The sequence below is a fragment of the Apus apus genome, chromosome 3 (assembly GCF_020740795.1).
Source record: "Apus apus isolate bApuApu2 chromosome 3, bApuApu2.pri.cur, whole genome shotgun sequence".
Classification (NCBI taxonomy): domain Eukaryota; kingdom Metazoa; phylum Chordata; class Aves; order Apodiformes; family Apodidae; genus Apus; species Apus apus.
Window position 1 is genome coordinate 1,755,009 of NC_067284.1, and position 26,007 is coordinate 1,781,015.

At 45.6% G+C, this 26,007-nt stretch overlaps 2 long non-coding RNA genes across 4 annotated transcripts in view; one reads left to right on the forward strand and one right to left on the reverse strand.

The window, feature by feature from the left end:
- Positions 1–4,353: 4,353 nt before the first annotated feature.
- LOC127382077 (uncharacterized) lies at positions 4,354–25,563 on the reverse strand. 3 transcript variants are annotated; one of them, XR_007888859.1, is made up of 3 exons: positions 24,779–25,563; positions 19,625–19,766; positions 4,354–5,535 (listed from the first exon to the last, which is right to left on the reverse strand). It is a non-coding gene; the product is annotated as an uncharacterized LOC127382077 (long non-coding RNA). The 3 variants fall into 3 exon arrangements; XR_007888858.1 differs by having other exon boundaries at positions 4,354–5,559; XR_007888857.1 differs by lacking the exon at positions 19,625–19,766.
- Positions 12,962–26,007, forward strand: part of LOC127382076 (uncharacterized) — a 206,799-nt gene continuing 193,753 nt past the window's right edge. The window contains exon 1 of the long non-coding RNA XR_007888856.1: positions 12,962–13,133. This is a non-coding gene — a long non-coding RNA (uncharacterized LOC127382076). The remainder of the gene's footprint in view (positions 13,134–26,007) is intronic.

Sequence of the window (26,007 nt, forward strand, 5' to 3'; positions counted from 1 at the left end):
AGAAGGGAAATGATCTCAATGCTTAGTCAGATAAACAGTGAAAGAATTTGAAAACAAAAGTACTTTGTCTGAAGTGACAGAAAAGTAGCAGGGTGATGTAGCATATTTGAAGCCAGAGAGTATGGGTATGAGCACCACCTAAAAAGGGGTTTGTATTAATGCTGGGTTGCTGAAAGATGCACGTGAAACAGGTGGAGAAGGGGAAGAAGGGAGACACTGAAAGCTTTTTTTTTAACTTGACTGACAACTAGACATGAACAAAGTATTGTCTGAGAGACAGGCTGATGTTTCAGGAAGGACAGAAGGAGATTGTTGTAGATTAGAGAGAGGTTTCTGTGAGTCATGGCTGGGAAGGTGGTCACTGAATTCATGTTTACAACTGTGATTGCCCAGAGATAATGGGCAGGACAGGAGCTGAAGGACTAGCAGGTTTGAAAATGCCCATTCAAAGGGGTTGCACTAATTTAACTGGAGCAGTTTTGAAATTGATTTAATAACATTAGTCAAACGTTTGAATCTGGAGGAAGGAAGGCTTGGGAAGACAGGAAAGCTCAGATGTCATCAGATGATTGTGACTGTTTATGACCTGGTTCCTTTGTAGCAATCTGCTGGCACAACAGGGTCACTGCCCAGGTACATCACCCCGTGTGCAGGAGGAACTTGTTGTGAAGAACTGTTGTCACTCTATCAGCTCTGGTTTGCCTTTCTTTCATTTTGTTGTGTGTGTGTCAGGTGTGGAACCAAGCCCAACAGCCAGAGCAGTCCCTGCATGCCAAACCAGAGCTTTGGGGCAGACAGAAATGGGATGCAAGCCTGAGTGGTGCCAGAGCTGCTCCCCGTTTTCATTGCTAAACCAGCTGCAAAACACAGAGCTCCCAGAGTCAGAGTGAAGCAATCTTTGCTCTTACCCATTTTCTTGAATAGGGCAAGTTTGCTGTCAGCAAGTCATCAAGTCCAGAAAGAAAGATGAGAAAGTATGAATGTTTTATTGTACGGAAAGGACAATGATGAATTCTGTATTCTTATCCAGCCTCTTTACACTTTCCCAGTTGCACAAAAGGGCTGTAGAGCTCTTGAAATGTCTCCCTAGGGAATACTCCTTGTGTAGAGGTTTCCTCACTTGGAACAGCTATTCTGAGCTGCTGCAGTGATCCATAGGGGGCTATGGCAGCAAAGGAACTGAGAGCTGCCAACTTCCACGAGAGGCGCTGCCAAGAAAAATTAAGATTCAGATATGGAATAAAGCTGCCTTTACCAGCCCTCCACCCAACGGGCAGCAGAGAATCCTGCTCACTCCTGGGGAAGGAGAACATTCCTTGTCAATATTGATGGAAGGGTTATGTGCCAGTGGTTCTGTGCCACCCCAGTGTGTGGCCGTGAGGAGCAGAACCTGCCCTGAGCTGCGAGGAGGAGCCTTCTGCCCTCCTGATGGCTCTGCTGTCCTCCCTTCTCCTGATGGTTGCTACAACAAGAACAGCAAGTTGCTACAGAGCCAGTGTAGGCACAGAGAATGCTTGACTTGCAAGGCATTTTGTTTCCCTTCTTTTAAAAACAAAAGCCCTCATCTCTAGCACTGCCAGCCTGGCCCTGCTCCTCCATTCCCATTCTTATTTCCTTGCCCCACTTCCCAGATTCCTGCACAGGGAGAGGACAGCAACTGCAGCCAGCCTCCCAGGCCAGGGCGTCAACATCATGGGATGGAGTTTCTCGGCAAACCTGGGCTGTTCCTCTACCTGATCAAAATTTTAAATTGTATCATTATTGCAACAAGCAGCAATTATGTTTCAGTAGCTCCAGCTATTTTCAGATCTCAAAATAGTGATTGCAGGCTCCTCAGATGGGTATTTCCCTCTGAATAAATTAATTTATTGTCTGTAAATAACAAATATCCTTCTAAATTAAATGAAGAATGGGCTACAAAAGCATCAGTGCTGGAATTAACCACCTTTTTGGTGACAGGCATGAAATTTGGTCCTTTCCATTCACCTGCCTGCAGACCCATGAGCTCACATGGTGCTTCCTTGCAGGACTGGGCAGGAGAACATGCTGTCCCTTCAACAGGCTGCACTCAGTTTCTAGGCTTCTGCTCTACCTTTGTTCTGAACCCTGGTGCCTTTCCACACATTCCTGCCTCTATCTAGACTGTTTTCGTTCCCATGATCAGTCACTGTGCTCCTTAAAAACCAAGGCAAAATATTAATTTTAGATTAACTGATGTGCAATTCATCTTTTGCCAAGATTATTTTCCGTCTCTCTCCATTTCATATCCCATAGCCCCACAGTCCTTTGTTCATGGGGATGAAGATGCTTTTTTGCTGTTTGCTTTTCATAACATTTGGAAGTCTCACTCAGCTTGACTTCTGGCAATTCTCACTTTGTCCTTCCTTCTCTTGATCCCTCAGATAAAACTTCCTTTGTGCTTAATCCCTTTTGCCATTTTGTAAATGTTGTAGGGTTTGCTTGTGTTTATTTATGAGCTTATTATTAGCTCTGAAGCACCTCACTAGAACTTTCTCTGCTTTATTGAGATACAAAGTCCACATATTTTATCCACTTAAAATAATTATGTTTAATATTTGCATTCCTCAGTCCTTGAATTCACAAGTGAGTTCCCTTGTTGATAAAAACTTGTCCTTTTGAAATGGAGGATATTGTTTCCTTTTGGAGTAGTAGTTCTTACCATCTTTCCCAAAATCAATTTTGACCTAACTGGTTTCTATTTGTTGTAGCCTCTGGTCATTAGTGTCAGCTCCTCTTTGTTGGGCAACAACTATCATGTCTGTACACTTTTTCATATGCATTTGATCAATTAATATAATGCAGTGAATGCAGTAACAAATGTAATTCACAATGTAAGGTTTTCTCTTTATCCATGAAGATTATTCATAAATGCTTGCTCTTGGAGAGAGTTCAGAGGAGGCCATGAAGATGATCCTTGGGCTGGGGCAGCTCTGCTCTGGAGACAGGCTGGGAGAGTTGGGGTGTTCAGCCTGGAGAAGAGAAGACTCCAGGGAGACCTTAGAGCACCTTCCAGTGCCTGAAGGGGCTCCAGGAAAGCTGGGGAGGGGCTTGGGACAAGGGCAGGGAGGGAGAGGACAAGGGGGATGGATGAAAACTGGAGGAGGGGAGATTGAGGTGAGACATGAGGAGGAAATTCTGGAGTGTGAGGGTGGTGAGAGCCTGGCCCAGGTTGCCCAGGGAAGCTGTGGCTGCCCCATCCCTGGCAGTGTTGAAGGGCAGGTTGGGTGGGGCTTGGAGCAACCTGGTGTGGTGGGAGGTGTCCCTGCCCATGCAGGGGGTTGGAACTGGATGATCCTGAAGGTCCCTTCCAGCCTTAACCCTTCTATATTTCTATCAAAACTCACACTTTCTCTCCTCCCACCATCTCCATATGCCCCTGGTCATATTGGTCATCTTAGTCCAATCTAAAGGAAGTCAACACACAAACAAAGGCCTCACTCCTGCAAATATTGACATATTTAACTTTTAAACTAACTCAAAGTCCATAAGGTACACAAATTTATGAAGCTATTCACTCACAGAAGGATTAGCATGCATAACCCAATGGCAAAGACAGGTTCCCCCTTGCTCCTTTGCAAGGAAGAAAAGGTAATCTACAGTATTATCTATTGCCATATGTCCCCAGGAAATGGGATAACCAGAAAGACCTTCAGGGAGGAGTTCCAGGGAGGAAAATGAACTGTCTTCTTTTGTTCTTGTTTCTGAATTTTTGTCACAACAAAGTGTTTATTCTGCTTATTTTTACAGTAGGAGTTTAGGTTGTATCTGCTCTGCCCTCTCCCTTCCACCTGCCCATCATCACAGAACAAGAGAAACATCACAAAAATAGAAGTAGTTAAATGATTTCATTGCACTGGCATGTACTGTAGTTAAATACTGAATGAACACAGAAGAGAACTTTATCAACATTTCTGTGTCTCATTTCCTTGATGGAGATTGTTAAGTGTTCATCTCTGAGCCCTCCTCATTATCTTCTGATAAGCAACTAAACCAAGAAATGTGCAGGAGGCAAAAAGGACAACAAGGGATTTGTTTCAGAAAAAAAAAAAAAGAAGCTAATTGTTTATACTTTAAGGAAAAGAAAAAGTGCCATCCTTCCAAACACCCAAAGCAGACTGCAGAGAAAACTGTATTTGAAGGAACCACCCTGGGAAGGATGGGATGTCAGCCACACAAAGAATCTTCTTCACACAGAGTTAACAAAGATGCACCCTTTGCTTTTTCTGAACCCACACCCAAGGCCTATGGTCAAAGCTAAAGGGATTCTCATGAAGACAACACTGAAACACTGCAAGCCTTGTTTCTCCTGGGAGTGCAAAACTCCATGCAAAGTTCAGTTTAACATTTTATTCCTTCTGTTTCCATTAAGTCTGTCTTGGAGGTAAAACATGCTCATCCTGTATTGGCTTGAGTGAGGAAAGCCAGGCTGTCTCCTCTTTATGCTTCTGCAGAGACATCTGATTGTGATTGATTTATAATCAACCCTCTGCAGGGAAAATTTAATCATATTTATCACAAAAGTAATGAAAAAATATTTATATAGCTTGTAACTGCTTACATTGTTTCTAATTGCTTGTTTATATAAAGAAGGGATTTACATTGGTTGTATTATTATCCGTTTTAATAAGCCTAAACATAACAAATCACCAGTTAGGTCCTAATCTAATGAGATTTGTTAAAAAATAATAAGATTTGAGGCATTAATAAATTGGGATTTGAGCTCCTGGGTATTTGTCAATGTGAACATTCAAAATTTTAAAACTCTGAAACTGAAGCCAGGAGAAACACGGACAGAAATACAAATCTGAAAGTCAGACACTGAGCAAGATGGGTGTGATAAGAGCAAAATGGCTCTTTCTGTGGCTTTCTGCACACTGCTCTGTTTCCTCCGATGCAGGAAATAAAAAGCTTTCTCACCACACAGAGGAATGTAGCAGATTGAATGGACCATTACCTGGTTTGCAGTTGAAATAATTGATGCTGCTTTACGTGACAGCGTCATGTACGTCCCTCGCAGGAGCTGTTGACTGGGCCACAGCTCAGCTTGTGCCAGCATTTCAAACAGAAAACCTTGAAACAAAGGTCAGGAAGCACTTCTGAAAGGTGGTCTAGGAGAAAGGGTGACAGAGGGCATGTTTCTGGATGACATAAAAAAAGTAACCCAGCTGTTCTGGAGGCTGGAAGGTGAAGGTTTTACCCAGAGTTGTGCCAAAGCGGAGCGGATCGTAACACCCCACGGGGGGAAAAGTTCTTCATGACTGAATTCCTTGGGTTTTGCCATGGATCTGTAGTCCTCAACGAATTTCGTACATATTTCCTTAATAGTTTCATACTCCCCCCCCTCTGTGTTTTCAAAACAGTAAGGTCTACATTGTACCACTGTTCTTGCTTGCAGCTCTGCCTCTGTGCACCTGCTGGGCCCGTCGTGGCCGGAGACACCGGGAACCTCCATGCACTTGTTACTGACTGCAAATGCAGAAGCCTCTTGCCCTTTGATCAACCTGGGGTTTCCTTCTGTATGCAATTATAGAGTATATGCTGCTTGGTTATAAAAAAAAAAAAAAAGAAGAGCCCATCTTAAACAATAAGGTCAGTTTAATCATAATAATTTGATTAATTTTTTTTTAACTCGCTTTTAAAAAACTTATATAACTTGACTGTATATTAAAAAGCAACCCAAACCACCTCTTCTATTCTCCTACCTACCATCTCTTGAACTAATATTTCAGCCAGGTGCTCAAGGCTTTTCATCTGAAGAACTCTTCTGATCCAGACACTTTATATCCAAACCTGCTCCCAGCAAGGAAACGTGTTCCTTGCAGTAAGAGTGACAGGCACCACCAGTGGCAGGAGACAGTGCAGATACTCTGGACTCACAGTCACCCAACACAGCTGGGGTACAAGTGGTTAATGACTTCAGATTAGTTCTTAAAATTATAAAGCATCATGTCCAAGCATTACTCTAGATTTCTGTGATTTGGAGCAAGAAGTGTAATTCAGTCAATCTCTTCAATCTCTATAGAAGTTTAGAAGGGAAATGGCAAGATGCAGACAGGCAATCTAAGAATTTATTTCTCTTTCTTTGTGTTCAGGTCTGTTTATGTCAGGAAAATAAAGTAATTCAGCAGGTCAACACTATGCCATTTGGCATGACTAGTAGAGTGATGAAGTTTTACTGTTTTCTGACTGTAATTGTCTAGCCTAGAACAGGATATATTTCAGTTTGAGAAACCTTCCATACTGAATGATACACAGAAAACTTAAAGACATGATTTATATAGACCCTCAGTAAGTTCTGCCCATGTTCTGCCTATTTCCTCAGGCTCAGGTTAACTGCCCCAGCTCTCTGCACCTTTTCCTGCTGGTGTATTTTTCTCTGCTGGGTCTGTGTGCATTTACTTTGTGGACAATTTTAACACCATAATCACTCCGTGGCAAGAAGATGCATGAAAAGGCTGATTGATATTTTCCTTTGGTCAAAGAACTCTGAAGTGCTTTCTTGGCTTTCCAAAAACATGTATTTAAGCTCTTTGGAAGGTGTCTTATGTTTCCTTTCTGTTATGAAATGTCTGAAGCAACTAGAGACACCCTGAGAGAAATTAATCTCATTTAACTTTTACATATGCAATGTCAATAACCGAGATGTGTCACCCAGGGCTTCCCTGGTGGTCAGTGGGGAAGAACAGGCAGGTTTAGGGCATGAGTCACCCAACCTATTTTAGGCAAGGATTCATGACATTTTCCAGGTACACCAAAGAGTCTACTTGTTCTACTGGAAGAGCAGGCGTAAGGGTGGCAGTGAAACTACTCGGCCAGTCTGGGGAGAGAGAGCAGAGAACTGAACTGCCTGTGCAACAACAGCAACAGTTTTATTATACTTTTTCAGGGACACTACAAACTATGTTATATTAAATCATAATCTATGGAATAATTGATTTAATTAATATAATTTCTTTAAACTGCCAAGAATTTTGCACAGATGCTGCAGGAAATGGCTGCAGAAAAGCATGCCTTTCTGTTCCAGGGGCTGAAAGATTGATGCTCCTTTAATGGGGAGAAAGTATTAATAAGTTTCTTAGAAAAATTTTAAAGAGAAGCAACAAAGATCCCTGCTGAAGATTGATCTGAGCGTGTTTGTCTTCCCTCCTTGCAGCATCAGCACTGGAATTAGTGTTATCTAGCTTTGGATGTCTGCATCTGAGCTGGTGCTCTAGGCCTGGAGCCAAAGCAGAGTGACAATCCCAGGGTTTGAAGGTGTGTCTACACCCCGAGGTGTCAGCCTGCAGCAGCTGACACTGCAGCATCAGGGCTGCTCAGCCTGACACAGCCCAGCTCCCCAGCAGCCACACCAAAAGCTGAGGAGCTCTCCCTGTGCTACCTGGCACTGCACTCCAGGGCAGAACTTCTCCAGTCTCAAGATGTTAGAATCAGTCTCCCACAGTTTTCATTTGCACCTTCTAAAATACAGATTTTAATATCTCTTTTCAATGCATACGTTGCAATTTTCTTTCTGCCATCAGCATGAGAGCTGTGAAAGGTGATGATGTACCTTACATTTCTGGTCTCCTTGTCTTTCCTATATGTGGAACTTAAGCTACTCCTTCTAAACCAGTGATTAGTCATGGGAGAAGAATGATGATGTTTTTGGGAAGATATGAAAATAAGTTCATATCATTGAATAATGGTATGAAGACATCAGGAGGTGAAATGTTGCATTGCAGACTTTGGGTGAGTAGCAGTGTATAAGGAAATTCTGGAGTGTGAGGGTGGTGAGAGCCTGGCCCAGGTTGCCCAGGGAAGCTGTGGCTGCCCCATCCCTGGCAGTGTTGAAGGGCAGGTTGGATGGGGCTTGGAGAAACCTGGTCTGGTGGGAGGTGTCCCTGCCCATGCAGGGGTTGGGACTGGATGATCTTGAAGGTCCCTTCCAACACAAACCATTCTGTGAGTCTAAGATTCTATGAAATTCAGAGTGAAGAAAGCCACATGAATGAAATCCTATGCTAAAGAGGTACTGGCCCTGGCCTTCATCAAAGAGAGACAGGAGGGAGAGCCACTCTGAAGGCAGATAAGCAAATAGTTTTCACCCTCTAGAAGGCAGCAACACTTGCCTGCTTACTGGTTAGTGGGGAATCCATTGGTCTGGGAAATCCCCAGTGAAGAGTTGTTGTGCAGGTCTGCAACATCATCAAGCATCTCCTGCTTTCCTAAGATTATGAATCAGGGTGTTGCCTGGGGAAAGAGGAATCTGAAGTGGGGTATGACGAGGTTGTGGCAGGGAAATAGGTTGGACACGTCCTGAGTCTGCATCCTCTGAATACAAATGGGATATTTGTCCATGATGTAAACGTTGGCTGAGCAAGGAAGATGCACAGTACTCAACAGGCAACTTTTATCTTTGACTCTTTTCTGTTGAAGTGTGGACAGTGAAACTCAGCCTTCACTTCCCAAATACAGAAACAAAACAGAAGAGAGTCAACGTTTGTTTCAGCAAATGCAGGGTGAATTTGGATTGATTACTTAAAATGCACAAGTAACACCTCCTGTTCAGCCTGGTCAGAGTGGAACAAGCATGCTGTGGTGACTCTTGCATACTTCTGTCTCAGGTTCTGTGGGGCCTGCTTTAAGCAACAGGGAAAGCATGGCAGCAGATGGGCAGGTTGAGTAGGCAAACATCAGGTTAGTTACTCTGGGGTTGTTTGGTTAAGAGAAACACTAGAGCCCTGTAGAGCTGTGTTGTCAGGAAAGCTGTTCGCTGATAGTCAGTTTTCCCATTATTGACTTTAGAAACAATAATCAGTTTCAAATTACCTACATTCATCACTGAATTCTCCTCAGTTTGAGGTCAGAGTCCAGAGGCTGAGGGAGGGTTTGGAAGTACCCAGGAGCACAAGAACACACTTTGGAAGCAGAGGGAACATACAGCACTGGTACTTCTGGAAGGTCCTCCTCTTGCTGCTGCACACATGATCACCCCTCTTGGAATAGATCTGCAGAACAAATCTTTCAAACCGAAATACTAATGTGGATGCACTCTCTATATGGCCAGAACATCCTTGCTGAGGTTCCTTCTCTGTCTGCCCCCACTTTCAGGACTTCATCTCACCAGGGCCCTCTCTCCCTGCAAGAGCTGCCAGGGGAACACGGTGCCAGAGCCGCCAGCAACAGGAGCTGCTTTGCCTGCAAGAAGTCATGAAGGACACGTAAAGGGCAGGGCAGGTTGGATTGCCTGGAGTTAGAGACAAGGGACATGGATACAGGGACAGCTGGGAATGGGGAGGGAGCTGGGAGGCAGAACTGGGGACCCTAATGACCTAAGGTACAAGGACATGTGCCCAAGCTGTAAATGGAAGTGTTTTCACAGAACCTGCTGCTATTCGGTCAGCACTGTCATCACAGAGCAAACCTGCTCTCGTGCTCAGGAAACTGGGGCTTGGTTGCTCTTGGCATCAGGATATGAGCACTCAGCCTGGGGGTAACGTGCTCTGCAGCTTTACTTGCTCAGGAGAAAAGCTGAATTGGGACTGCAGACAAATTTGTGTGAAGTTAATTCTGTGATTTCAATATGCTGATGGGCAGCAGACACAAATCAGTGGCTGAGGAGGTAGGTACATGATCAGGATCGACACGTCATCCTTCTGTCAGACTGAAGCCTGGGGAGGCACTGCTGAGGTTGCCTTTTCTCAGCTGGCCACTATGGCTTCTGTACAGGTAGCCACATTTTTGTGGTTTCCTTGGCTGGGCTGCCAAGCTGGTAACAAGGTTGGCAATAGCTGCTGTTCCCAGGAATTACAGCTCTGCAGCCACGGACATTTGAGACGTTCCAAGGAGGAACTGGAGCCCAAGGGAAGGCTTGTTGCTTTTGCTCCTCAACTTGTTGTCTAAAGAGATGATGAGTAACAGATGCACCTATCTGCCTTTACGTTTTTCTTGAAGCATATTGTTTTTCAGCTACAGGAGTTTTCCTGTGATCTCCCCAGGACTCTGTGCCCGCACTGTGTGTGCTCCTGGTCAGCACTCCCTGTGGAATAAAGAGGCTCTGGAAGGGCATTATCACTTGCTTCACCCATTTTTCCCCTTAAGCTGCTATGTTTCCCTAGGACCATCTGTCAAAGGAAAGGTTGTTAGATTTCCTCAGCAACAGGAAGGAGAAGGAAATTGGAAATTCCTGAGGCTTCTTTCCCTGCAGGAAGGTCTGCCTCCTTCCAGACAGCTTGCTCTGGGAAGGGCAAGCAGGGATGCTAAACTGCTGGGGATTGCCTGTGAGTCCTATGACAGGGGGAACTGATGAAGTATGAGCCCTGGAACAGGGCAGGCAGGGTTCCAGGCAGAGCAAGGGCAGTGGTTATGAGCACCACCCTGCCCCAGCAGTGGGGAAAGGCCCAGGAACACACACTGTGGTTTCTCAACCACATGGACTGGGGAGATGTAAGGGCAGATCTTCATGGAGTGAAGATAAGAAAAATACAGGAACCTAAAAAAAATGATGTGGAAGGATCAGAAAGGATCCAGGAGGATAAAAAGACCATGGGTAAAGGATATATTCTGAGGAAATCAGATTTTTTTTTTTTCCCTTTTCTGAAAGCTAAAGAAAAGAAAGCTCCCATTAAAAGCTGTTCCTTTGTTATGCAAAGCCACAGAAGAAAAGGCTGTTCCTTTTAAAAGAAAAAAGTCAAGTTTGAGCATTGCCACAAAGGAAAAATACACCTTTTAGTGGAACATCCTAGAGCTCCTGATCCCTTTCCTTGCTGTTCTCATCTTGACTCTTTGGGAATCTCTCTCTGATCTGCTGCCTGCCCTGCCCTAACACTCTGCTCTCTGCTTGCTCTTCAGAGGAGGGTCTTTCTGGTCCATTTCAAGTGTTGGCTGTTTGGGGAAATGCTGTTATTCAGGCAACACAAAAGCTGAGTTTTCACATCAGTTTGGCAGTGGAAATATGAACAAATATGAAAAAAGTAACACTCTCATTGTGCTAGAGTATGTACCTTTTCCTTACAGGTTCCAGAGGTTAAATAAAAAGCAGCTCTGTGTGATGGCATCACTGTGGATGTCACACAGCAGAGCACGCTCTGCAATCTCCTCTCATATGCTTCTCATGATGATATATCGATTAAAAGCAAATAGATTTATGATCAATAGTCAGTCTGCCTTTAGGTCATAGAAAAACAAATGGTAGGCCCTTCCAAGACCTGCTGTAGCAGAAGAATGAGAGGTACAAAATATTCCTGAGCTTGAACAGGCTCTTTGGCTTCTAGAATTACATCCAGCTTTGACAGAAACTGCAGCCATCAATGGGCTCTCATGTAATACAACAGAATGACTTGAGCTGGATTGTTTATTCCCAATCCTACCAAAAGCTCTGGGTGAGCCCAGTTTAGTCAGGTGTTAAATATGATTAACTGCAGTGGCTTTAGGTGGCTTAACATTTTATTTCCAACACCTAGTTTCTTACAGTGCCACAATATGTGAGCCAAGCTGGAGATAATACAGCTGCTGATTTTTTAAAATGACACAAGTCCATCTAATGGAAAACATCAGCATAAAAAAAGCAAGAGTATGTATGATTATTATCACATATAAGATAATATAATAAAAATAATACAAAAGTAGCATTCTCAGTACCAGACTGGAGGGGTTATTTTTGCCCTGTAATTACAGCAGATAACAGGGGGACTACACAAAGTTTGAAACCATCCTAAAGACACACCTACACACAGCTTAGGTGCTACACGGATTCAAATACTAACAGAGACAACCAATTCCTTGTTCTCTGGATTTCATGCTAAATTCCTGGAAGTCCCAGCTGGGTCCCATGCAACCCCTCAAGTCTGTCAGTCGGACAACAGGCTGTCTTCCTGTCCAACCTTACCTACAGCAGGCCTCCCAAGGAAAGGCAGAGCTCGTGCACAACGTCACGCTCCGAGCGCTGGGTTTGTTTCGGGTCTTCTGGGGCATGTCACTCCCTGTGCTGCTTCAACACACCATGTGAGACTTTATACAAAATGACTACAAGGTCTTTAGGCCTGTTTGGGACACACCTCGGGCCACCTGCAGAGCGTTTCCCCATGCCTGCACAAAGGCAGGAGCAGGACGGCACCTCCCTGAGGGAATGAGAAGGCTGAGGGTCTGGCTCCCTGGTGCAGCACAGCCACACGCTGCTCCACCTGGGCTCAGGGCAGTGAGAAATGCTCACCTGACGCTCTGTGCCACGAGCTGAGATCATCTGTTTTGAAAAAAACAACACATATGGGATCTACCACTCCCTTATTTTCTGTCAATAAGGGCGATGGTGCAAGGTGGCCTTTGCCAGGCAAGAGAGTGCAGTGACAATGGGAGCTGCTGCTGTTACCCCACTCAGAGCAGCAGGTGGTCCAGCTGTTTTGAGCTACTGGATGGTATGGAGTGATGTTTTGTCAAAACTTTTCCAAACAGGGTGTATATCAAGTATCCCTTGTATCTTGGCTTTTAATAGGGAGTGCTAGTTTTTGGCTGTGGGGATAGTTTGTCTTCAGGGTCGTTCTCATGTGTTTCTCATTCCTGAGATGTGAAGACATGTACACTTTCCATCAAGCTCTCTCTTATGCAAGGTTATTCTAAACGAAAAACAGGGGAGGGTAGAAGCAATCCCATCAATTCCAGCAGGATTAAATAACTGTTACGGCTGTCAGTGTGCAGTCCCAGAATTTGAGTACTGTGTCCAGTTCTGGAGCCTCAACATAAGAAGGACATGGAGCTTCTGGAGAGAGTCCAGAGGAGGCCACCAAGATGATCCTTGGGCTGGAGCAGCTCTGCTCTGGAGACAGGCTGGGAGAGTTGGGGTGTTCAGCCTGGAGAAGAGAAGGCTCCAGGGAGACCTGAGAGCACCTTCCAGTGCCTGAAGGGGCTCCAGGAAAGCTGGGGAGGGGCTTGGGACAAGGGCAGGGAGGGAGAGGACAAGGGGGGATGGATGAAAACTGGAGGAGGGGAGATTGAGGTGAGACATGAGGAGGAAATTCTGGAGTGTGAGGGTGGGGAGACCCTGGCCCAGGTTGCCCAGGGAAGCTGTGGCTGCCCCATCCCTGGCAGTGTTGAAGGGCAGGTTGGATGGGGCTTGGAGCAGCCTGGTCTGGTGGGAGGTGTCCCTGCCCATGCAGGGGGTTGGGACTGGATGGTCTTGAAGGTCCTTTCCAACCCAAACCAGGCTGTGATTCTATGACTCTACAAATTTGTTTCTCCTCTGGGATACCCTTCCACAACACACCATCATGATCAGGATATCAGCTCCTGCCACTTCTTTTTGGTTCCTCTCTGTGAAAATTTTTTATTCCACTAAACTGAACCTTGGCTGGAAAAAGTAGGTAGATGCAAGACTTAATGCACGATATTTCTTATGTCTCACTTAAGACTTTTCTAATGATGTATCTAAATCATTCAAATCAAGAAATTAAGCTTCTTACCTGCCTATGCTTGGCTTGCTATTTTTTATATTAGCAGGCTTTCTTTTCATATTAATTACAGCAAAGCTTTCAGAATTACTTAAGCTTCAAATCCTTTGACTACGATCTGAGTTCGTTATTTTCATGCAGAAATTGTCCCACAGGATAAAATGATTGGATTTGGATTTGTAATGAGATTACAAAGAAGGAACCTCCTACCAGGATCCGAGTGCTGGAGACATTCCAAACCCTCCTGGACGTGTTCCTGTGGGATCTGCTCTAGGGGATCCTGCTCCAGAGGCCCCTTCCAACCCCCACCACTCCGTGTTCTGTGGGTCTGCCATTCAGTCCCTGCTCTATCAGGCCCTTGGGGCTGACAGCCACGGGATGGAATTACTTGCCCAACATGTGGCCACAGCCACATGATGATTGAATCTCACAAGAATCGCTTCTCCAGAGCTTCTCTGCATGTATCCAGCTCTCCAAATCACTCCCCTCAGCAGGGCCCTGGGGACTTCATGATTCAGGTGAACTGAAGGGGAAGAGCAGAGCCCCGGGAGGGTAACTAAGCACAGAGGAGGTACCTGGAGGGCACACTGCAGGCAGTAATTTGCCAGGTCTGAAACTGGTCACCAGCACCTCTGCTCTGAAGCAAACCCACCAGCTGGACGTGCAGATCCAAGACTCACAGTAGCTGAGCAGCCCTGCCACTGCTGAGGCAACCACACCTAGAGAAACAGAATCATGTTCTGTGATGTATTTATGCATTCAGCAGATATTTGCAGACAGTAATGACTTCTGGGTAAGCTCCTCAAGGAAGATGTTTTAAAAATAAGGAGCAACATTTAGAAACAGGTTGTGTAATGAATACAATTTTTGGGACCCAAGGTTTTATTATCAGAAGTTATCGACTTATTCTGCTGTTTTACTTGGTTTCAAGTTATATCCTTTCAAATGCCACAAAAGGGCATTGAGGAGAGCTGGGGGCTGTTAGCACCCCCCAGTGTGGCACATTCCATGCTTCCCAGCACAGGAACAACACCATAACTTACAGCCCATGCCTCCCAGCTACACTGCAGCTTCATTTGGCCCTGCCCACTATTCTTTTTTTGGTGCTCCTCTTGCTGCATTACACTAATAAAGGCCTCCTAGAACTATGTAAAATGGCACTATTTTATATTATAATTAGATAAGATTAAATTAAAATGGTCTTTTGAGATGATGGATAAAGATAAGAGAAGATACTAATCTTGTGTTTATGTATTGGCTCAGGATAAACACAACTGCCTGCTGTAGATTATGATCAAATAACATGTTGTATTAGAGATAAATCTATAGGAATATCACATGAGTGAGAAAAGCCCTTTCAGAATGCTCTTATTTGCACAAGGAGGTAACCAGGTTAGCAATACTGATTTCCAAATCAATATAACTAGTACACAAAGCTGTACAGTCCAGTTTCAGCTCAGTTTAGCTCTGTTTATACTGGTTTAGTATAACAACACTTTACAGCAGGGCAGCAGACCCCTGCCTCCCTCCCAACCCAGATGCAAGAGATGAAGATACAACATCTCATTGCTCGTCACCATCCAGCAGCAGGTTATTGTGCTCACATCTGTTGTGTAGATGCTCTTTGGCTCCCCTTGGACACTCCACTGGAGGTTGCTCAACAGCCTTGCTGGCACCACGGGACCCATCGGAGTGACAACAGGCTGGCAGGACTGTGGGTGGGAATGGCCTTTTGCAAAAGGTCAGTGACAAAGAGCTGGGGAATAGTAACCACTCTGAACAGAGCAACTTGTTTGCAAACTTAATTTGTGCTTATGGTTGAAATGTAGAGTCAGAAAACACAGAGATAAAAATAGTTTTAAGTCACAGAATGCCAGAGTGGTGGGGTTGGCGGGGACCTCTGGAGATCACCCAGTCCAACCCCTGCCAGAGCAGGATCCCCTAGAGCAGATCCCACAGGAACACGTCCAGCTGGGGCTGGAATGTCTCCAGGGATGGAGACTCCACAGCCTCCCTGGGCAGCCTGGCCCAGGGCTCTGGGACCCTCAGAGTCAAGAAGGGTTTTCCCATCTCCAGGTTCAACCTCCTGTGCTCCAGTTTGTGCCCATTGCCCCTTGTCCTGTCCCTGGACACCCCTGAGCAGAGTCTGGCCCATCCTCCTGACACCCCCTGCAGATATTGACCAGCACTGATCAGATCCCCCCTCAGCCTCCTTTTCTCCAGCTGAGCAGCCCCAGCTCTCCCAGCCTTTCCTCCCAGGCAGATGCTCCAGCCCCTTCAGCATCTCAGTGTCACTATGTCAATTTAAGAGAAACCACACAAAAACTGAACTTGTTGGTAACACTTAAGTCCATACAGCTTCTGCATGTAGGAAGGATTTCCTGAAGAGGATTTTATGGGTTTTGGCCTGCTGAAAGCTCTGCAGTGCTCATGGCACAACACTTTGATCTGCTTTTTATGCATGACCAGACTGAGCTGGGCAATCCAATTCCCCATATTCTGGGGCTTTCCTCCATCTTTTATCTTTATTTTCGATGTTGTTTCTCATGTAGAAGTGCAGAACTTCTCCATTAGCTTTTTCTGTGTGGAAGTGCATCATGCTCCCTGCTGCCTGACCAGTATCACCTCTAGTCTCTGCATATTGGTGACTCACCAGCACTTGACCGAATTTACTCCTTGATTTTAAGTTCATCCAGAACTGGTATAACCACCAGATTGCTTCAAGGCATGAAGTTCTCCTTAAACACCTTTTTGACAGGCAATTTCTACCATTCCAGTGACCTGACATGCTTTCCATGAAAACTGAATTACTGACAGCCAGAAACACATTCATTTGTGATGTCACTGAGTTCAGCTCATGGCTTTCTCTTCTTTCCATCGAGGTCATATCAAGGTGAATTTGATGTCTGGCTTTTTTGTTTTCCCTTCACTTGTATGTGCTCTGGGAGGGATAAGGATCACATGTGGTATCAATATTTAAGTGATACCAAGGAAAACAGATTACACACAAAAGAAAGCAAGCCATTTTATCAGACTTCAGAACAGGTATCATGTTACCTGCCTTGTGCCCAAACCATTGGGTTTTGTACCTGAATTTAAGTTGGATACAGTCTAGAATGTTGGAAATGTGAAAAAAGAATGTACTTAATAAAAGCAGATAATACACTCACACATACAAAGCATATGAGTCTCATCTGTAGATGTTCACGTAGAAGATCTTTCATATGCAGAAAGTCCTAAAGGCAGTGAAAATCCTTCATTCAGTAGGGCTGTATAGTATGGACCTAGGAATAATCTTTTGTTTGTTTATTTATTTTAATTTACCAACAGCCTCTCCCTATTTTCTAACAAGAAATTACAATTTTATATGTTTAGGAAATTATGCCTAACTGCTGGAGCAGAGACATGTAAAGAAGCCTCATGTTCTGGCTCTTGAAATGTGATCCTGGTCTCTCCTAATTTCTGTATTAATCCAAATATGTCAAAATAACTGTTGGTTTTCTGCTGTGATGCCACTAAATGGCTTTGAAGATTTTACTGAATGTTGTAAATGGTATGGAAACTCCTGAGACCAACATTTTGCATATTGCTCAGATGTTGTGTCCTCAAGCCTTGTATGTAAACTCCTGGGAATTGTATCTATTATATCCTCAAAGGGGCTTTCTCAGTGATTCAGAGCCTCCAGACACAGAGCTTGGGTGATATGCTGTTTGCCTACCCATCTTATCTAATAACTCTACTAACTTTGGCACCCGTGAGTACATTTTAGTTACATCTGACTCAGAAATAGCCAAATTCAGGCCATGAAATTCCTCCAAGTTTCATGGAATGTAACAGCTCAGTAAAGGAAAGACTGCTTCTTTCAAGTGATGCCCGTGACTGAAAGGCTGCTGCCCAAGCTCAAAGGTTATGGATTGTGTCCAGTTTGCTGGCAGCCAGCACTGGCCTTGCTCAAAAGCCCAGCCCTTTGGTTCTCACCCAGCTGGGAGGCAGGAGGAAGGAGCTGTGGACACGGGGAGGAAGGGGAGCTTGATGATGGGCCAGGAGCCCAAACTGTGGACACAGGGAAAGGATGAAGAATGGGATGCAGATCAAAGAAGCCAGGGCTTCATCTCTGCCACTTCTTAACAGCACAACTTGATCTCTGCCTGGGAATGCCTTGAGTCATACCAAGCAACACACCACAGGTTAGCAGACTGATTAAGCTCAGCACCCAAAATGGATTCTTAGTGTAACCAGCACAATGGTCACAATTTAAACATATTTTCTCTATATTAGTTTATCTTCTTTTCTTTAAGCAACCAGTTCACTGCATGCAGTGTTCAGGATTTCACTACTGAGAACAATTTGGTGATCTGATGCCAGTTTACTGCTCTTGTTTGTCACCATTGCACAATGATTTCTGTTCCAAGCCTTCCTGCTCTCTGTAACAAGTGTGCTGAAGTTCCAGCTCCTTGTGGTTTGTCTCACACCAAAGAATCCCTTACAAGTGATGGACTCGGTAGGTCCTATGAAGAAAATTTTGTTTGCACTAGCAATTATAATTTTGTAATAATAAAGTAATAATAATAAAATCATGGTCAATACTCAAGAGTGTCCAAAGTTACCAGTTAAGATTTGAGATAGCCCTTTTAAGGATGTTGAAATATTATTGTTCCTACTTTATGGACACAGGAACTGAAACACATATGATGTAGTTTTTCCAATGGTAACAATGAGGTTTGGAACAGACTCTGGGGTAAACAGCTCCATTAAGTTACTATTCAAGCACTATTTGATTTAAAGAGTGTATGAACTCCATTCCCTAAATTGTAAGTCTCCTTACTCTGAGATAACAAACAAACAAACAAAACCTTTCCATGTTTTGTTTTGTTTTTTTTTCTTTCAGACAGTCCTGAGAGGCTCCCACACCTGTAGAATCTGAATTCTTACAATTCCTTAGAAGTCAGAGGGGTAGTGGAGGAGCCTGTTTTGCCATGAGTTTACCCACTGGTAAGAAAACTTCAGTCAGAGGAAGATTTTGGTTTGGCTGTCATGACACCAGGCTGTGGCTGTGCAAAGTCACACACAACAGTTTCAGACTGAGGAAGATGAGAGATGAAAGCTCAAGTTCATGTGATATCTCATCATGCTAAGGAGAGGGTGAACTCTTACGTGACAGGCTGTTGGTAAGGATTCTGCTGGAGAGTAGATCTGGGCCAAAGGGGGCAGGGTCATTTTTCTGCCAGTGGCTTCAGGTTATAGACTCATAGAATGGTTCAGGATGGAAAGGACCTTAAAGCTCATCCAGTTCCAACCCCCTGCATGGGCAGGGACACCTCCCACCAGCCCAGGCTGCTCCAAGCCCCATCCAACCTGCCCTTCAACACTGCCAGGGATGGGGCAGCCACAGCCTCCCTGGGCAACCTGGGCCAGTGCCTTCCTGCCCTCATGGGGAAGAATTTATTCCTGATGTCTCACCTAAATCTCCCCTCCTCCAGCTTAAAATCATTACCCCTTGTCCTATCACTGCCCTCTCTGGTGAAAAGTCTCTCTCCATCTCTCCTATAGGCTCCCTTAAGGTATAGGGTTCTTTGCCTTTTCTGACAGCTGGACATCCAGAACATGCAGGAGCTTCCATGCTTGCACTGCCTGCTCTCTGTCCCATGGAGCAGCTCTTGCAGAAGGGACACACAAGCTTCACACAGTTTGGGAGCTCTGGGTTGCCTACACCTGCATTAGAGGTTGAAAGAAGAAGCACATTTTGGTTGGTTGGTTTGCACACCAGGAACTGCTACCAGCAGTTTGTTTAATCCTTCTGAGATCCACATTGCCTTCTTGCTGACACCAGCAGATGGGAAAGAGAAAATGACCTCTGACTTCTTCCACCCAGTCCCAACAACAGGGATTTGGTGGTTTCAACCAAGATGGGAAGATGAGAGCCTTGGCAAAGCAGTCAGCCCAGCAGGGTGCATCCCACTGCCTTCTCACTTGTCCTCAGAGCTTTCCTGTGGGTGCTGGGCTGACCCCAGCCAGCAGCTGAACACCCACCCAGCTGCTCACTTACTCCCACCAAAGCAGGACAGTTGAGAGAGTGGAAAGGGCAAAAGTAACAAAACGACACGAGGCAAGATAAAGAGAGTTTCACAAGTCAAGGGAAGAAAACAAACACAGAAAGAAAAGGCAACAAGGGACTCACTCACCACCTCTCACCAGCAGGCTGATGCCCAGCCAGTCTGCAAGCAACGGCAACTTTGCAAAACCTCCTCTCCCCCAGCTTTCTGGCTGAGCACGATGTCCCACAGCCTGCAGTATCTCTCTAGTCAGCTCGTGTCAGCCTACTCCCTGTGGGGGCAGAGTGAGAAACAGAGGAGGCCTTGATGCTGTGCAAGCACTGCTCACCAGTGGCTACAACACTGGTGTGTTGTCAGGACTGGTTTGGTCACAAGTCTAAAAGACAGCACCACAAGGGCTGCTCTGAAGAAACTTAACCCCATCCCAACCAGACACAAGACACTATCAGAGGCTACAGGGAACCCCCGAGGGCACTTTATCCTTCAAAAAACCATTAATGTGGCAGTTGAAAGCACTTCAGCTTAGGTAGAGTAATTTAATGCTAGTGATTGTCTATAGATGCATCATCCCCATACTCCTCTGTTCCTGCATCTTCTGTGAGGCCCAAGTCAGTCACCATCTCCTTGAGACTTTATCCAGCTAGAAGCACTGCAGGGGTTTAGGGGTTTGATGATGACATTTTTGAGGTCTAATGGCAGGGGTTTAAAAGGTGCTTTTGCTTCAACAGCCGATGATTAGTCTTTTCTGTATATGATATTAACAATTGGTGTTTGTCTCAGGATATATATTTTTTCTAATTTGTAGTGACAAGATCATAGCCTGGAGTGTAAAAATAGTTTGGTCAGTTATTTTTTTCAGGCTGACTGAAATCTGGCTGACTGCAAACTCTTCACTGCTTGATGGACATAACTAGTACAGGTAACTGATGGGTTCAGTCGTACCTTAATACAAAAGTTTTCCTGGAGATGGGGAAATGCTGTGCCTTGCATTGTGGATAGAAAACCTGGTCCCAAAGGAGTAAAACCATGCAGGACAATGGAAGTCCTGGGTTCTGCTCTCATTAGACCATCTGGCTTTCTTTTAGAAGTCAGAGTTGCTCAACTTCTTCAGCCTAGTGAGCCAGCAGCCAATGCTGTCATTTCCTATTTGGCTGTAAAAACAGTTCTGGAATCTAGATAATTTAGGATTTTGCCACTGAGGCATGGATGGAGCTAGGAAATAATAAAATTAGACTGGAAATAAGAAAATGAGAACTTCAGTAACATATCAAGGCTCTCAGTGTAAGAGTTCTTCTTTGGATTTCCTAAGTCTAATTCCATTGTAGTTTCACAAAGCTCAAAATCATTTACAGGCAGGAGGGATTCAGCTTTTGGATTGTGCATTTCTTTTGTTAGTGCTTCTTCTCAGCTTCTAGCAAACTGTGTTGTAGTGAAATCCTGACCTGGAAGTTTCCTCTGGACCATGGTATGTAATGGAGTAGAGGCAAGTGATGAGTGATGATCCTCAGGGGTCAGAACTGGGACCAGTGCACAAAAAAATAAATACAAAATCCTGCCTCTTAGCAAGTCTGCAGGATTCACATTTCTGGAAGCTGGGAAGGCATACAGGAGGGATTACTGCTGTCTGCCTGCCCTTTTCTTATGCCCTTTCCATCATGTGCTAGATGGGCCCCTGGTCTCATTTAGTACAGCCATTCTTAGGATCCTATGAGCAGAGGCTGAATACATCTGGATTTGTTACCTGGGAAAATAAATTATTTGAGCCAGGCAGGAGACAGAGTAAATTGATGCAAAAGACATAGTAAATTCTGTCATTTGTGGCTATTAGAATCATATAATCATGGAATGGTTTGGGTGCGAAGAGACCTTCAAGACCATCCAGTCCCAACCCCCTGCATGGGCAGGGACACCTCCCACCAGCCCAGGTTGCTCCAAGCCCCATCCAACCTGCCCTTCAACACTGCCAGGGATGGGGCAGCCACAGCTTCCCTGGGCAACCTGGGCCAGGCTCTCACCACCCTCACACTCCAGAATTTCCTCCTAACAAAGAACTGTGGCACATGGTGCAAAGCAGAATGCTTTCACTTTTACTTTGCTGTCTCCCACTGTTTGTAGTTGCCGAGTTCCCTTGGTTTTGTCAGGGAATTGTTCACTCTCACCAGTCTGTGAAGAGAAGGCAGGGAGTAGTTTTTGTGATTTTGGGAGGGTTTTCTTCTTCTCAGGAAAAAACCACAGTGAAAAGCAGTCCAGGCTATTTTGAGACCAGGTTCTTGGATTGTACTCAAGAAAAGCAGCACAAGGTTTCTATATTAATACTATTTGGATTACAGCACTATAAAGATGAATTAATAAAAATAAAAGCAGAGCTAGCCAAACAATGGTATCATGAGAGCAGAAGGCAAGGCTCCCTCCCATCTTCCATTCTTAGCAGGCTGTCTAGATTTACTGTAAAATCTTGAAAGAGCCCCTTAATGATGTACAGTATTTTCTAAACCTATAAAATAAGGCTAATACCTTTATTACATGTTTTTAGAAGTTAATTGCCATAAAAAGACTCAACAATTCAGTTTGCTGGGAATGATAACTTATTAACTTAGAGCCAGTTGAAGACTTTCTAATCTACCCCTATCAGAAATCCTCTGACATGCTGACCCACTCACTAATATGTTTAATAATCCCAAGTATATTTCTCCATGTTTTGGAATAGAACTATTAGTTTTTCTCTGCTTGTGTGGAGATGATGATACAGGTCATGTGGGACCTCTTTTCATTCTGAATTTTCTCTACTCTTATTCCTTAGGCTTCTGAGATGCAACCTCCCACTCTTAAGTGAAGCAACATCAGCTTAAATGTGACTGTCAGAAGTAAACACTGTTTGTATATGTTTATTAACATTCCCTTGAAGATCTACAGGAAAAATGCTGTCTTGATCCCTAAGAATCCAAAATTTTATGCTGGACTAACAAGTAAAAGCTCACAAAGAGAGTAAGTTGAGAAAATGTGCAACTATTTCCAGATGTGGCCTACAAGAATAAAAAAAACCCCACATTTTTTTGGTCTCACTAATACACGAGGAGAAAAATGTAAGAGTTTGCCTGTAACAGAAAATACTATTTACTAACCCAGGAAATGAACTTAAGTTGGAAAGAAAATAAAGCAGAGCATTTATTTTACATGCAAGGCAATCTGCAAAGAAGAAAAATGGTCTGTGTGCATCACCTTCATGAGGCTGAAGTGGAAAAGACCAAATTTTTCCTTTTTACGTTAGAATGTCACGTCTTATCTGCCTTGGAGAATTGCTGAGAGAACTGGTGAGAATATTCCATTCCCCAGCTTTCACTCTTGCTTGAAACACCTTTCCTTTTCCACAGGCTGGGCACTATCTGACTGCAGTGACCTGAGACTTGGGACAAATGGTGACTCTTCCTCTCCAGTCAGGCTGTCAGGCTGTCAGAAACCCTGCTTGCCATCTGCAAGCCTGCAAGCTTCTAGTTTCCATTCTTTTTGGTGGGGAAACTCAGATTTCCTTCTATCAGCACCATTAACACATGAGAGGGCATGACATACTAAAAATGTTACAGTCATTTCTCTTCTGACTAAAAGTGAATATTAGAACAAACAAAATGCTTTAAAAAACCATCAATGCTCTTAAATGTGTATTTCCAGCACCACAAGCATTCTGCTGACATGGGAGAGCAATGGGGATGTCCCAGTACTGCCCTGCCTCTCTCTGGCCCATTTGCCTCTGCTCAAAGATCCATCTCTGCTCTGTACACACGGCTCCTCCTCTGGGAACCACCTGGAGAGCAGATGCCAGGGAGCTGTTCTCCAGCAAGCCTGGCACTGTGTGTCCACATCAACAATTTTCTCCACCTTGATCAACCTGAGGTGGAATCCTGTGACGTGCATCGACCTCAAGAAGAGATGAATGTGCCAATTTCCAGCTTTTAGCCATGAATTGGTAAAACTCTTGCCTCTGAGCTGGCCTACACTTGGAGCTGCTTAGTTGATTCTGGGCTGTTTTTTTTTTTAATGGCTTTTATGTGGCCAGTGTAAGGATTCAGAAACTAGGAGCAGGGCTGTCACGAGAGAAGGAACCAGAGCACAGACCACATTCTGCCTTTTCTGTAACCTGCTCTGTGCCAGTCCAGCTTTCACTGGGGAGAGGAGGTCACCAGGGGGGTTGAGAAGATCATGGCTTGTTTAACCCTGCAAAATAAAGGCTGTGTGGGGGTGAGATTGCTGTCTATAAATACTTTTGGCAGGGGATACACAGGGTAGAGTGGGAAAGGCTACTTCAGGACAGAGTTTCACAGGAAGAAGAAGATCAGTGTGGACTGATCACAGGGAAATGTAGCTCTGAAATGTTCAGAGGACTTCAGCTGTCAGAGAGGTTTCATGCAGCCTCCCAGGAGAGGCAGCAAGGGCCAAAATGTTTCCTGGCAAAGCATAGTTTATGGAAGAAAGAATAAAATGGCTGTTTGCAACATTAGGGAGCTGGGTACAGTACAGGGCAGAGGGGAATTGAGCTGCATTGGCTTCCAAATGCCAGCCTGGCTGAGCTTCTGTAGCTTGGGGTGCCATTAGCCCCCCCTCACTGGTGCTGCAGACATACCATGAATTAGAGTAAAAAACAGTCCTGTCCTTACATAGTGGGATTGAAAAAGCAGACAACAAAAGCCTTAGTGATGAAAATGGGCAATAACAGCTATTTTTAGGTCAAAGAGAGCAATGGAGACTACTCATAGAGTTTATTATTACCAACAGCAAGGTATTCTAGTGACCTTACGATTGGACAGGGCAGCATGTGCCTGCAGCTACACGCTGGTCTCTGTGTCCCTTTCTTCTCAGTGTTTGCTTTATTTACTAGGTGACCAAAGAGGTGAATGCTTTGCAAAACTTAAATGGTTTGCTCTAGTTTTAGCAGACATCTTTAATGTTGACACGGAAAGATCAACGGTTCTCACTCTCCCGTGTTTAGGAAATTTGGCAGCTCGTGCTCAGGGCCTGGGCCTTGTTCAGAAAGATCATTATCTGCAACTGTGGAGAAAAGCACTTGTTTTTCTCTGGAAAATATTACTTTGGTAAAGGAGTGGTGAAGTTTCCTGAGAATTTTGGTTGTTAGCTACCTGGCACAAGGGAAATTCTGAAGCATCTGTTGCCTTCTGGAAAAAAATAATCACTTCAAAATGGTTACACTCCTTCTGCACTGCTTGAGAAACAAACTTCTGGTTAGGACCTCATGCCCTAGCTATGCACTAGTACTCATACACAGCACCTTACCTTACAGAGCAGCTGACCCTCCCTTTGCTTTGTCAGCAGTGACAGGTTCTCATCAGCTCGTCCACCCCTCCCATCCAGCCTGTTAGTGGAAAAACTTCTCATGTAGGTAACTCCTGCTGGCTGGGCCGTCGAGATGAACTGAGGTGGTTTCTCTCTAGGGACAGCCTCTGTTTTAACTCTTCCCCTTCTCTAACTTCACTCTGTTTCAGTCGTGCTGTTATAAACTCAGGCTGAGCACACAAGGTGGGGCTGGACGGGATGATCTTTCCAGGTCCCTTCCAACCCCTAGGGTTCTGGGATTCTGTGATTCTTATTTGCTCATATCACAGGTTATAACCTTGGCAATTTGTTTAGCTCTCTGGGGCCCTTCCATAACGCCAACCCGCCTGCAGGGCTCCGTGTTTTCCGCAAAGGAATCCCTGAAGGAGAGACAGAGTCACAGTTTTACCAGGCCTAAATACTTATAGGATCTCAAAACACTCAGCAAGAAGTCTGGAGGTAGCACCGCGCTGCTTGAAAACCCGTGACGCTCTGTGGAACCGGAAAGCCCCGGCCAGCCCTGGCCTGGCGCTCGGCTGCAAACGCTGCCGCTGCGGCCCTGGTCGTTTTCTCTCGAGTCCAGCCTTCCGCCCTCCCGCTGGGCCCGGAACCGACCCGACACCCGTCACCGGGCCGGGCCGCCAGCTGCCGCGCCCCCGCCCTTCAGGGCGCTGGGGCAGCCCCACCGGGCTCGGGCCGCTGCCTCGAAAGCCGCCCCGGGAGGGGACTGGGCCCGGCCCGGCCCGCCTCGCCCCCCGCCTCAGGGCCCGGCCCGGCCCGCCTCGCCCCCCGCCTCAGGGCCCGGCGGCCGCGCCACCGCGGGGGCGGGCCGGGCGCGGCCAATCAGCGGGCAGCATCCCGCCAGGGGGGCGGGGCCTGGCGTTGATTGACAGCGAGCCAGATAAACAAGTTGCCCCACGATCCGGCGCGGGGTGCGAGGCGCGGCGGGGGTGAATTCGTCCGCGCCCTCCCGCCTCCCCTCCCGGTAGAGCGGGGCCGAGCCCGAGCCCGGTCGCACCCGCCTGCGCGCCGCAACGTGAAGAGTCAGCAAGTTTCCAGCAGTCGGTGAAACGCTCGGTGTCTCCGGGGAGCCGAGTGCGCCGCCGCCGCCCGGCCGCCGCGCCGCGGGGCATGCCGGGAGTTGTAGTCCGGCGGCCTCCGCGTCCCGCCCGCCGCGCTGGGGCCGGCGC